The following is a 13,506-nucleotide window of genomic DNA, read 5'->3' as shown; positions in this document are numbered from 1 at the left end:
TCTCTCTGTCCCTCTAACCTCTCTCTCTGTCCCTCTATCCTCTCTCTTTGTCCCTCTATCCTCTCTCTCTGTCCCTCTATCCTCTCTCTCTGTCCCTCTATCCTCTCTCTCTGTCCCTCTATCCTCTCTCTCTGTCCCTCTATCCTCTCTCTCTCTGTCCCTCTATCCTCTCTCTCTGTCCCTCTATCCGCTCTCTGTCCCTCTATCCTCTCTCTCTGTCCCTCTATCCTCTCTCTCTGTCCCTCTGTCCTCTCTCTCTCTGTCCCTCTGTCCTCTCTCTCTGTCCCTCTGTCCTCTCCCTCTGTCCCTCTGTCCTCTCTCTCTGTCCCTCTATCCTCTCTCTCTGTCCCTCTATCCTCTCTCTATGTCCCTCTGTCCTCTCTCTCTGTCCCTCTATCCTCTCTCTATGTCCCTCTATCCTGTCTCTCTGTCCCTCTATCCTCTGTCTCTCTGTCCCTCTATCCTCTGTCTCTCTGTCCCTCTATCCTCTCTCTCTCTGTCCCTCTATCCTCTCTCTCTGTCCCTCTGTCCTCTCTCTCTCTGTCCCTCTGTCCTCTCTCTCTGTCCCTCTGTCCTCTCCCTCTGTCCCTCTGTCCTCTCTCTCTGTCCCTCTATCCTCTCTCTATGTCCCTCTGTCCTCTCTCTCTGTCCCTCTATCCTCTCTCTATGTCCCTCTATCCTGTCTCTCTGTCCCTCTATCCTCTGTCTCTCTGTCCCTCTATCCTCTGTCTCTCTGTCCCTCTATCCTCTCTCTCTCTGTCCCTCTATCCTCTCTCTCTGTCCCTCTATCTCTGTCCCTCTATCCTCTCTCTCTGTCCCTCTATCCTCTCTCTCTGTCCCTCTATCCTCTCTCTCTGTCCCTCTATCCTCTCTCTCTGTCCCTCTATCCTCTCTCTCTGTCCCTCTATCCTCTCTCTCTATCCTCTCTCTCTGTCCCTCTATCCTCTCTCTATCTTTTTCCCTGCTGTGTTTCTCCCTGCAGTGTTTCTCCCTGCAGTGTTTCTCCCTGCTGTGTTTCTCCCTGCTGTGTTTCTCCCTCTCTCCCTGCAGTGTTTCTCCCTCTCTCTCCCTGCTGTGTTTCTCCCTGCAGTGTTTCTCCCTCTCTCCCTGCAGTGTTTCTCCCTCTCTCCCTGCAGTGTTTCTCCCTCTCTCCCTGCAGTGTTTCTCCCTCTCTCCCTGCAGTGTTTCTCCCTCTCTCTCCCTGCAGTGTTTCTCCCTCTCTCTCCCTGCAGTGTTTCTCCCTCTCTCTCCCTGCTGTGTTTCTCCCTCTCTCTCCCTGCTGTGTTTCTCCCTCTCTCTCCCTGCAGTGTTTCTCCCTCTCTCTCCCTGCTGTGTTTCTCCCTCTCTCTCCCTGCAGTGTTTGTCCCTCTCTCTCCCTGCTGTGTTTCTCCCTCTCTCTCCCTGCTGTGTTTCTCCCTCTCTCTCCCTGCAGTGTTTCTCCCTCTCTCTCCCTGCTGTGTTTCTCCCTCTCTCTCCCTGCTGTGTTTCTCCCTCTCTCTCCCTGCAGTGTTTCTCCCTCTCTCTCCCTGCAGTGTTTCTCCCTCTCTCTCCCTGCTGTGTTTCTCCCTCTCTCTCCCTGCTGTGTTTCTCCCTCTCTCTCCCTGCTGTGTCTCTCCCTGCAGTGTTTCCCCCTCTCTCTCCCTGCTGTGTTTCTCCCTCTCTCTCCCTGCTGTGTTTCTCCCTCTCTCTCCCTGCAGTGTTTCTCCCTCTCTCTCCCTGCTGTGTTTCTCCCTCTTTCTCCCTGCTGTGTTTCTCCCTCTCTCTCCCTGCAGTGTTTCTCCCTCTCTCTCCCTGCAGTGTTTCTCCCTCTCTCTCCCTGCAGTGTTTCTCCCTCTCTCTCCCTGCTGTGTTTCTCCCTCTCTCTCCCTGCTGTGTTTCTCCCTCTCTCTCCCTGCAGTGTTTCTCCCTCTCTCCCTGCTGTGTTTCTCCCTCTCTCTCCCTGCAGTGTTTCTCCCTCTCTCTCCCTGCTGTGTTTCTCCCTCTCTCTCCCTGCTGTGTTTCTCCCTGCTGTGTTTCTCCCTCTCTCTCCCTGCAGTGTTTCTCCCTGCAGTGTTTCTCCCTCTCTCTCCCTGCTGTGTTTCTCCCTGCTGTGTTTCTCCCTCTCTCTCCCTGCTGTGTTTCTCCCTATCTCTCCCTACTGTGTTTCTCCCTGCTGTGTTTCTCCCTCTCTCTCCCTGCTGTGTTTCTCCCTCTCTCTCCCTGCTGTGTTTCTCCCTGCAGTGTTTCTCCCTCTCTCCCTGCAGTGTTTCTCCCTCTCTCCCTGCAGTGTTTCTCCCTCTCTCCCTGCAGTGTTTCTCCCTCTCTCCCTGCAGTGTTTCTCCCTCTCTCCCTGCAGTGTTTCTCCCTCTCTCCCTGCTGTGTTTCTCCCTCTCTCTCCCTGCTGTGTTTCTCCCTGCTGTGTTTCTCCCTCTCTCTCCCTGCTGTGTTTCTCCCTGCTGTGTTTCTCCCTCTCTCTCCCTGCAGTGTTTCTCCCTCTCTCTCCCTGCTGTGTTTCTCCCTCTCTCTCCCTGCTGTGTTTCTCCCTGCTGTGTTTCTCCTTCTCTCTCCCTGCAGTGTTTCTCCCTGCTGTGTTTCTCCCTCTCTCTCCCTGCTGTGTTTCTCCCTGCTGTGTTTCTCCCTCTCTCTCCCTGCAGTGTTTCTCCCTCTCTCCCTGCTGTGTTTCTCCCTCTCTCTCCCTGCTGTGTTTCTCCCTCTCTCTCCCTGCTGTGTTTCTCCCTCTCTCCCTGCAGTGTTTCTCCCTCTCTCTCCCTGCAGTGTTTCTCCCTCTCTCTCCCTGCAGTGTTTCTCCCTCTCTCTCCCTGCAGTGTTTCTCCCTCTCTCTCCCTGCAGTGTTTCTCCCTCTCTCTCCCTGCAGTGTTTCTCCCTCTCTCTCCCTGCTGTGTTTCTCCCTCTCTCTCCCTGCAGTGTTTCTCCCTCTCTCTCCCTGCTGTGTTTCTCCCTCTCTCTCCCTGCTGTGTTTCTCCCTGCTGTGTTTCTCCCTCTCTCTCCCTGCTGTGTTTCTCCCTGCTGTGTTTCTCCCTCTCTCTCCCTGCAGTGTTTCTCCCTCTCTCTCCCTGCTGTGTTTCTCCCTCTCTCTCCCTGCTGTGTTTCTCCCTGCAGTGTTTCTCCCTCTCTCCCTGCAGTGTTTCTCCCTCTCTCCCTGCAGTGTTTCTCCCTCTCTCCCTGCTGTGTTTCTCCCTCTCTCTCCCTGCTGTGTTTCTCCCTGCTGTGTTTCTCCCTGTCTCTCCCTGCAGTGTTTCTCCCTCTTTCTCCCTGCTGTGTTTCTCCCTCTCTCTCCCTGCTGTGTTTCTCCCTGCTGTGTTTCTCCTTCTCTCTCCCTGCAGTTTTTCTCCCTGCTGTGTTTCTCCCCCTCTCTCCCTGCTGTGTTTCTCCCTGCTGTGTTTCTCCCTCTCTCTCCCTGCTGTGTTTCTCCCTCTCTCCCTGCAGTGTTTCTCCCTCTCTCTCCCTGCAGTGTTTCTCCCTCTCTCTCCCTGCAGTGTTTCTCCCTCTCTCTCCCTGCTGTGTTTCTCCCTGCTGTGTTTCTCCCTCTCTCTCCCTGCTGTGTTTCTCCCTCTCTCCCTGCAGTGTTTCTCCCTCTCTCCCTGCAGTGTTTCTCCCTCTCTCCCTGCAGTGTTTCTCCCTCTCTCCCTGCTGTGTTTCTCCCTCTCTCTCCCTGCTGTGTTTCTCCCTGCTGTGTTTCTCCCTGTCTCTCCCTGCAGTGTTTCTCCCTCTCTCTCCCTGCTGTGTTTCTCCCTCTCTCTCCCTGCTGTGTTTCTCCCTGCTGTGTTTCTCCTTCTCTCTCCCTGCAGTTTTTCTCCCTGCTGTGTTTCTCCCCCTCTCTCCCTGCTGTGTTTCTCCCTGCTGTGTTTCTCCCTCTCTCTCCCTGCTGTGTTTCTCCCTCTCTCCCTGCAGTGTTTCTCCCTCTCTCTCCCTGCAGTGTTTCTCCCTCTCTCTCCCTGCAGTGTTTCTCCCTCTCTCTCCCTGCAGTGTTTCTCCCTCTCTCTCCCTGCAGTGTTTCTCCCTCTCTCTCCCTGCTGTGTTTCTCCCTCTCTCTCCCTGCAGTGTTTCTCCCTCTCTCTCCCTGCTGTGTTTCTCCCTGCTGTGTTTCTCCCTCTCTCTCCCTGCTGTGTTTCTCCCTGCAGTGTTTCTCCCTCTCTCTCCCTGCTGTGTTTTTCCCTGCAGTGTTTCTCCCTCTCTCCCTGCAGTGTTTCTCCCTCTCTCCCTGCAGTGTTTCTCCCTCTCTCCCTGCTGTGTTTCTCCCTCTCTCTCCCTGCTGTGTTTCTCCCTGCTGTGTTTCTCCCTCTCTCTCCCTGCTGTGTTTCTCCCTCTCTCTCCCTGCAGTGTTTCTCCCTCTCTCCCTGCTGTGTTTCTCCCTGCAGTGTTTCTCCCTCTCTCTCCCTGCAGTGTTTCTCCCTCTCTCTCCCTGCTGTGTTTCTCCCTGCTGTGTTTCTCCCTCTCTCTCCCTGCTGTGTTTTTCCCTGCTGTGTTTCTCCCTCTCTCTCCCTGCTGTGTTTCTCCCTGCTGTGTTTCTCCCTCTCTCTCCCTGCTGTGTTTCTCCCTCTCTCTCCCTGCTGTGTTTCTCCCTCTCTCTCCCTGCAGTGTTTCTCCCTCTCTCCCTGCTGTGTTTCTCCCTCTCTCTCCCTGCAGTGTTTCTCCCTCTCTCTCCCTGCTGTGTTTCTCCCTCTCTCTCCCTGCTGTGTTTCTCCCTCTCTCTCCCTGCTGTGTTTCTCCCTCTCTCTCCCTGCAGTGTTTCTCCCTCTCTCTCCCTGCTGTGTTTCTCCCTCTCTCTCCCTGCAGTGTTTCTCCCTCTCTCTCCCTGCTGTGTTTCTCCCTGCAGTGTTTCTCCCTCTCTCTCCCTGCAGTGTTTCTCCCTCTCTCTCCCTGCTGTGTTTCTCCCTGCTGTGTTTCTCCCTCTCTCTCCCTGCTGTGTTTCTCCCTGCAGTGTTTCTCCCTCTCTCTCCCTGCAGTGTTTCTCCCTCTCTCTCCCTGCTGTGTTTCTCCCTGCTGTGTTTCTCCCTCTCTCTCCCTGCTGTGTTTCTCCCTGCTGTGTTTCTCCCTCTCTCTCCCTGCTGTGTTTCTCCCTGCTGTGTTTCTCCCTCTCTCTCCCTGCTGTGTTTCTCCCTGCTGTGTTTCTCCCTCTCTCTCCCTGCAGTGTTTCTCCCTCTCTCTCCCTGCTGTGTTTCTCCCTCTCTCTCCCTGCTGTGTTTCTCCCTCTCTCTCCCTGCAGTGTTTCTCCCTCTCTCTCCCTGCTGTGTTTCTCCCTGCTGTGTTTCTCCCTCTCTCTCCCTGCTGTGTTTCTCCCTGCTGTGTTTCTCCCTCTCTCTCCCTGCTGTGTTTCTCCCTCTCTCTCCCTGCTGTATTTCTCCCTCTCTCTCCCTGCTGTGTTTCTCCCTGCTGTGTTTCTCCCTCTCTCTCCCTGCAGTGTTTCTCCCTCTCTCTCCCTGCTGTGTTTCTCCCTCTCTCTCCCTGCTGTGTTTCTCCCTCTCTCTCCCTGCAGTGTTTCTCCCTCTCTCTCCCTGCTGTGTTTCTCCCTGCTGTGTTTCTCCCTCTCTCTCCCTGCTGTGTTTCTCCCTGCTGTGTTTCTCCCTCTCTCTCCCTGCTGTGTTTCTCCCTCTCTCTCCCTGCTGTATTTCTCCCTCTCTCTCCCTGCTGTGTTTCTCCCTGCTGTGTTTCTCCCTCTCTCTCCCTGCACTGTGTCCACTATATAGGGAAAAGTGTGCCATTTAGGATGTACCCTGTGAGATGCTCTCCTGAATAGCAGCTTGGAATACATAAAGGTGCTTATGTAATGGCAGAGGATTGATGGTCTCTGCAGTGAGGTGCTGTCCGCCATAACAGCTACAGTGCTGCTTACTCTGCATCCCAAATGGGACTCTATTCCCTTTGCAGTGCATTATGGGACCTGGTCAGATGTAGTGCATTATGGGACCTGGTCAGATGTAGTGCATTATGGGACCTGGTCAGATGTAGTGCATTATGGGACCTGGTCAGATGTAGTGCATTATGGGACCTGTTCAGATGTAGTGCATTATGGGACCTGGTCAGATGTAGTGCATTATGGGACCTGGTCAGATGTAGTGCATTATGGGACCTGGTGTACCTATTTATTTTACCTTTATTTAACTAGGCAAGTCAGTTAAGAACAAATTCTTATTTTCAGTGACGGCCTACCGGGGAACAGTGGGTTAACTGCCTTGTTCAGGGGAACAGTGGGTTAACTGCCTTGTTCAGGGGAACAGTGGGTTAACAGCCTTGTTCAGGGGAACAGTGGGTTAACTGCCTTGTTCAGGGGAACAGTGGGTTAACTGCCTTGTTCAGGGGAACAGTGGGTTAACTGCCTTGTTCAGGGGAACAGTGGGTTAACTGCCTTGTTCAGGGGAACAGTGGGTTAACTGCCTTGTTCAGGGGAACAGTGGGTTAACTGCCTTGTTCAGGGGAACAGTGGGTTAACTGCCTTGTTCAGGGGCAGAATGACAGATTTTTACCTTGTCAGCTCGGGGATTCGATCTCACAACCTTTCGGTTACTAGTACAAAGCTCTAACCACTAGGCTACCTGCCCCCCCCCTCCACTCTAACCACTAGGCTACCTGCCCCCCCCCCTCCACTCTAACCACTAGTCTACCTGCCGCCCCTCCACTCTAACCACTAGTCTACCTGCCACCCCTCCACTCTAACCACTAGGCTACCTGCCACCCCTCCACTCTAACCACTAGTCTACCTGCCCTCCCTCCACTCTAACCACTAGGCTACCTGCCTCCCCTCCACTCTAACCACTAGGCTACCTGCCACCCCTACACTCTAACCACTAGTCTACCTGCCGCCCCTCCACTCTAACCACTAGGCTACCTGCCGTTCCTCCACTCTAACCCCTAGGCTACCTGCCGCCCCTCCACTCTAACCCCTAGGCTACCTGCCGCCCCTCCACTCTAACCACTAGGCTACCTGCCGCCCCTCCACTCTAACCACTAGTCTACCTGCCGCCCCTCCACTCTAACCACTAGGCTACCTGCCGCCCCCCCACTCTAACCCCTAGGCTACCTGCCGTCCCTCCACTCTAACCACTAGTCTACCTGCTGCCCCAGTATAAAGAGAGAAGCCATTTGGGGTAATCTGTTGTCAGGGTATTTGTCATTCTGACCTCGTGTTGCCATGGTTACCTCAGGAGGGCAGCTAATAGACAGTCCTGAAGAACAAAACCTAATCTACCTCAGGAGACTGAAAAGATTTGGCATGGGTCCTCAGATCCTCAAAAGGTTTTACAGCTGCACCATCGAGAGCATCCTGACGGGTTGCATCACTGCCTGGTATGGCAACTGCTCGGCCTCCGACCGCAAGGCACTACCGAGGGTAGTGCGTACGGCCCAGTACATCACCAGGGCCAAGCTTCCTGCCATTCAGGACCTCTATACCAGGTGGTGTCAGAGGAAGGCCCTAAAAATTGTCAAAGCCACCAGCCTCTAGACTGTTCTCTCTCTGTCCCTCTCTCTCTGTCCCTCTCTCTCCCCTCTCTAGTCTCTCTGTCTCTCTGTCCCTCTCTCTCCCATCTCTCTCTCTCTACTCTCTCTCTCTCTCTACTCTCTCTGTTCTCTCTCTCCCCTCTCTCTCTGTTATCTCTCTCCCCTCTCTCTCCCTCTCCTCTCTCTCCATCTATTCTCTCTCTTTGTCTCCCTCTCTCTCTCCTCTCTATCTGTCCATCTCTCTCTCCTCTCTCTGTCCCTCTCTCTCCTCTCTCTCTGTCCCTCTCTCTCTCCTCTCTCTGTCCCTCTCTCTCTCCTCTCTCTTTCTCCTCTCTCTCCTCTCTCTCTCTCTTCTCTCCTCTCTCTCCTTTATCTTTCTCTCTCTCTCTCTCTCTCTCTCTCTCTCTCTCTCTCTCTCTCTCTCTCTATATTCTGTCTCTCGTATCTCTCTTCTCTCTTTGCTTTCTCTCCCCCTCCCTCTCTCATCATCTTTCTCTCTCCTCTCTCTCCTTTCTCTCTCTCTCTCTCTCTCTCTCTCTCTCTCCTCTCTCCCTTCCCCCTCCTCTCTCTCCTCTCTCTCCCCTCTCTCCCCTCTCTCTCTCTCTCTCTCTCTCTCTCTCTCTCTTCTCTCCTCTCTCTCCTTTATCTTTCTCTCTCTCTCTCTCTCTCCTCTCTCCCCTCCCTCGCTTCTCTATCTCTCTCTCCTCTCTCTCCTCTCTCTCCTTTATCTTTCTCTCTTATCTTTCTTTCCCTCTCTCTCCTCTCTCTCTCTCTTCTCTCCTCTCTCCTTTATCTTTCTCTCTCTCTCTCTCCTCTCTCTCTCCTCTCTCTATCCCCTCCCTCACTTCTCTATCTCCCTCTCCTCTCTCTCCTCTCTCTCTCCTCCTCTCTCTCCACCTCTCTCTCCTCTCTCTCTCTTCTCTCCTTTATCTATCCCCTCCCTCGCTTCTCTATCTCTCTCTCCTCTCTCTCCTCTCTCTCATCTCTCTCCCCTTTCTCTATCTATTCTCTCTCCCTCTATATTCTGTCTCTCGTTATCTATCTTCTATCTTTGCTTTATCTCTCCCCCTCCCTCTCTCATCTATCTCTCTCCTATCTCTCTCCCTCTCTCTCTGCATGTCTATTTCTATCTCTCTATTCTTGTCCTCTCTCTCTCTCTCTCCTCTATTGGCATGATAAGTCAGTAAGTGACATTGCCAAAGAAAGGAGAACACAGAGAGAACACAGTGTAGTTAATTATAGTTCTCATTGACTCCTATATTATGCAGTTTTACCTTCCTCTGTTCTGACAGTACCCGAATAAGTCTCTCTGGAGTTTAGCAGACTGAGCTGAGGACAGTCTGTTCTCCATGGGCTAACAGGTAACAGTCTCTCTGGGGTTTTGTAGACTGAGCTGAGGACAGTCTGTTCTCCATGGACTAACAGGTATCAGTCTCTCTGGGGTTTAGCAGACTGAGCTGAGGACAGTCTGTTCTCCATGGGGTAACAGGTAACAGTCTCTCTGGGGTTTAGCAGACTGAGCTGAGGACAGTCTGTTCTCCATGGGCTAACAGGTATCAGTCTCTCTGGGGTTTAGCAGACTGAGCTGAGGACAGTCTGTTCTCCATGGGCTAACAGGTAACAGTCTCTCTGGGGTTTAGCAGACTGAGCTGAGGACAGTCTCTCTGGGGTTTAGCAGACTGAGCTGAGGACAGTCTGTTCTCCATGGGCTAACAGGTATCAGTCTCTCTGGGGTTTAGCAGACTGAGCTGAGGACAGTCTGTTCTCCATGGGCTAACAGGTAACAGTCTCTCTGGGGTTTAGCAGACTGAGCTGAGGACAGTCTCTCTGGGGTTTAGCAGACTGAGCTGAGGACAGTCTGTTCTCCATGGGCTAACAGGTAACAGTCTCTCTGGGGTTTAGCAGACTGAGCTGAGGACAGTCTGTTCTCCATGGGCTAACAGGTAACAGTCTCTCTTATAATTCACCCTCCCATCTTCTTCTTCTGGTCGTAAAATAAACCAAGAACTTCCAATGTACCAGCTGTCAGTCTTAGAGCCCACCCTACATTCAGTCACTGTCTGTCCCTCAGGAGACATCTGTCTGTCCCTCAGGAGACATCTGTCTGTCCCTCAGGAGACATCTGTCTGTCCCTCAGGAGACATCTGTCTGTCCCTCAGGAGACATCTGTCTGTCCCTCAGGAGACATCTGTCTGTCCCTCAGGAGACATCTGTCTGTCCCTCAGGAGACATCTGTCTGTCCCTCAGGAGACATCTGGCTGTCCCTCAGGTTGTATCAGGAGACATCTGTCTGTCCCTCAGGTTGTATCAGGAGACATCTGGCTGCTAAAACACGGCATGTTGATTTCTCTTCAGACATTTAGGTTTTCTAATTCTTCGTATTATTTAATAATTTTTGGGGAAGAATGAATTTGTTATGTCAGAATATGTGTCACAGTTTGACAGATAATGCAGCCCTGTTTCTATCTCTTTGTGGGGGCAGAATGAGCACAGCCTGTCCTCTCTAGGCCAGGTCTACCAGCCTGTCCTCTCTGGGCAGCCAGGTTTACCAGCCTGTCCTCTCTGGGCAGCCAGGTTTACCAGCCTGTCCTCTCTGGGCCAGGTCTACCAGACTGTGCTCGCTGAGTCTGTACATAGTTAGTGTTTTCCATCAATCACGGTGGTCAAATAGTCTGCAACCATCTACTCTCTGTTTTAGAGCCAAATAACATTGAAGCATTTTTTGTGTGATTTCTTTTCCAATAGGTGATATATGTTTGCTTTGTTCTGAGGGAGACTTGTCTGGGTTGGGAGTGGTTAGTTTATTGGGCCTTGGAACCAGGTGCTGATTGGGGACTCTTCTCTACAGTCACCTCTTGGCAGTTGAGGGCTTTGTAATGGGGGGGGGGGGGGGGGGGGGGTCATGTGTTTATAAATTAATTTAACATTTGGTGACTCTTTTCTGGATATTAATCAGAAGAGAGAATTGGCCTGATTCTGTTGCTAGGAGTTTTTCCCCACACTGCCATATAGTGGACCCCACACTGCCATATAGTGGACAACACACTGCCATATAGTGGACCCATATAGTGGACCCCACACTGCCATATAGTGGACCCATATAGTGGACCCCACACTGCCATATAGTGGACCCATATAGTGGACCCCACACTGCCATATAGTGGACCCCACACTGCCATATAGTGGACCCCACACTGCCATATAGTGGACCCCACACTGCCATATAGTGGACCCCACACTGCCGTATAGTGGACCCCACACTGCCATATAGTGGACCCCACACTGCCATATAGTGGACCCCACACTGCCATATAGTGGACCCATATAGCGGACCGCACACTGCCGTATAGTGGACCCCATACTTCACTGCCGTATAGTGGACCCCATACTTCACTGCCATATAGTGGACCCCACACTGCCATATAGTGGACCCCACACTGCCATATAGTGGACCCCACACTGCCATATAGTGGAGGAGGAGGAGGAGGCAGCAGTATAGATCTGATCAGTTTATTAGAGGAGGAGGAGGCAGCAGTATAGAGCTGATCAGTGTATTAGAGGAGGGGGCGGCAGTATAGAGCTGATCAGTGTATTAGAGGAGGAGGCAGTATAGAGCTGATCAGTGTATTAGAGGAGGAGGCAGAATAGAGCTGATCAGTGTTAGAGGAGGAGGAGGAGGCAGCAGTATAGAGCTGATCAGTGTATTAGAGGAGGAGGCAGTATAGAGCTGATCAGTGTATTAGAGGAGGAGGCAGTATAGAGCTGATCAGTGTATTAGAGGAGGAGGCAGTATAGAGCTGATCAGTGTATTAGAGGAGGAGGCAGTATAGAGCTGATCAGTGTTAGAGGAGGAGGAGGAGGCAGCAGTATAGAGCTGATCAGTGTATTAGAGGAGGAGGCAGTATAGAGCTGATCAGTGTATTAGAGGAGGAGGCAGTATAGAGCTGATCAGTGTTAGAGGAGGAGGAGGAGGCAGCAGTATAGAGCTGATCAGTGTATTAGAGGAGGAGGGGGCAGCAATATAGAGCTGATCAGAGTATTAGAGGAGGGGGGGGCAGCAGTATAGAGCTGATCAGTGTATTAGAGGAGGAGGCAGCAGTATAGAGCTGATCAGTGTATTAGAGGAGGAGGAGGCAGCAGTATAGAGCTGATCAGTGTATTAGAGGAGGAGGGGGCAGCAATATAGAGCTGATCAGAGTATTAGAGGAGGGGGGGGGGCAGCAGTATAGACCTGATCAGTGTATTAGAGGGGGCAGCAGTATAGAGCTGATCAGTGTATTAGAGGAGGAGGAGGCAGCAGTATAGAGCTGATCAGTGTATTAGAGGAGGAGGAGGCAGCAGTATAGAGCTGATCAGTGTATTAGAGGGGGAGGGAGCAGTATAGAGCTGATCTGTGTATTAGAGGAGGAGGAGGCAAGGCCTGCTGTGAGACATCAGATATCAGACATCAGAGAGAGCAGAGATAGAACAGGCCCACACACACACACACACACACACACACACACACACACACACATAACAGGCCTACACTAACAAACACACACACACACACCAGGCTAACACACACACACACACACACACCAGGCTAACACACACACACACACCAGGCTAACACACACACACGTACACCCACCCAGCCACACAGCAGTCCTAGTTGAAATAGTAAAGATGTAATCCAGAAGAAGCCCTCAGTGGTGTTGCTGAATATCATTATGGACTTGTTCCTCTTTATGGAACTACTGGCCCAAACACACACATGGTTTTTATGTGTCCTTATCAATGTGGTTTTTATGTGTCCTTATAAATGTGGTTTTTATGTGTCCTTATAAATGTGGTTTTTATGTGTCCTTATAAATGTGGTTTTTATGTGTCCTTATAAATGTGGTTTTTATGTGTCCTTATAAATGTGTTTTTTACATGTCCTTATAAATGTGGTTTTTATGTGTCCTTATAAATGTGGTTTTTATGTGTCCTTATAAATGTGGTTTTTATGTGTCCTTATCAATGTGTTTTTTATGTGTCCTTATAAATGTGGTTTTTATGTGTCCTTATCAATGTGGTTTTTATGTGTCCTTATAAATGTGGTTTTTATGTGTCCTTATCAATGTGGTTTTTATGTGTCCTTATAAATGTGGTTTTCATGTGTCCTTATAAATGTGGTTTTTATGTGTCCTTATAAATGTGGTTTTTATGTGTCCTTATAAATGTGGTTTTTATGTGTCCTTATCAATGTGGTTTTTATGTGTCCTTATAAATGTGGTTTTGATGTGTCCTTATAAATGTGGTTTTTATGTGTCCTTATAGATGTGGTTTTGATGTGTCCTTATCAATGTGGTTTTTATGTGTCCTTATAGATGTGGTTTTGATGTGTCCTTATCAATGTGGTTTTTACTTGTCGTTACACTTTTAAAAAAATGTATTTAAACATTATTTTTATGATGCAAGTCATTATTTACAATGACGGTCTACCCCGGCCAAACACTAACCAGGACGACGACGCTGGGCCAATTGTGCACCGCCCTATGGGACTCCCAGTCACTGCCGGTTGTGATACAGCCTGGAATTGAACCAGGGTCTGTAGTGACGCCTCTAGCACTGAGATGCAGTGCCTTAGACCGCTGTGATACAGCCTGGAATCGAACCAGGGTCTGTAGTACCTTAGACCACTGTGATACAGCCCGGGATTGAACCAGGGTCTGTAGTACCTTAGTCCCTTCAGGAGCCCCTAAATGTGGTTTAATGTGTCGTGATAAACGTGTAGGTCGCTAGTCAGTTTTGCAGAGGGGCAGCTGGTACTGTTGATGACGACATGGAAATGTAGGTGTGGGTGTGAACTGTGTGTGTGTGGGTGGGTGGGGGGTCATCAGAGAGAGCAGAGATAGAACAGGCCCACACACACACACACCAGGCACACACACACACACACACACATACACACACACACACCAGGCCCACACTAACACACACACATACACACACCAGGCACACACACCAGGCACAAACATCACTAACACACAAACATTACTAAACACACACATCACTAACACACACACACAGTGGCCATGAACT

General features: G+C 51.1%; 1 protein-coding gene across 1 annotated transcript in view; it reads left to right on the top strand.

Annotated features, from left to right (window-relative positions):
- slc9a5 (solute carrier family 9 member A5) overlaps positions 1 to 13,506 on the top strand; it is an 82,035-nt gene that overhangs the window by 12,840 nt on the left and 55,689 nt on the right. The window lies entirely within an intron of this gene.

Source organism: Oncorhynchus mykiss, chromosome 26, assembly GCF_057628025.1.
Source record: "Oncorhynchus mykiss isolate SJ-2025 chromosome 26, ASM5762802v1, whole genome shotgun sequence".
Taxonomy (NCBI): Eukaryota; Metazoa; Chordata; class Actinopteri; order Salmoniformes; family Salmonidae; genus Oncorhynchus; species Oncorhynchus mykiss.
This window is presented reverse-complemented; position numbering and strand designations above follow the sequence as displayed.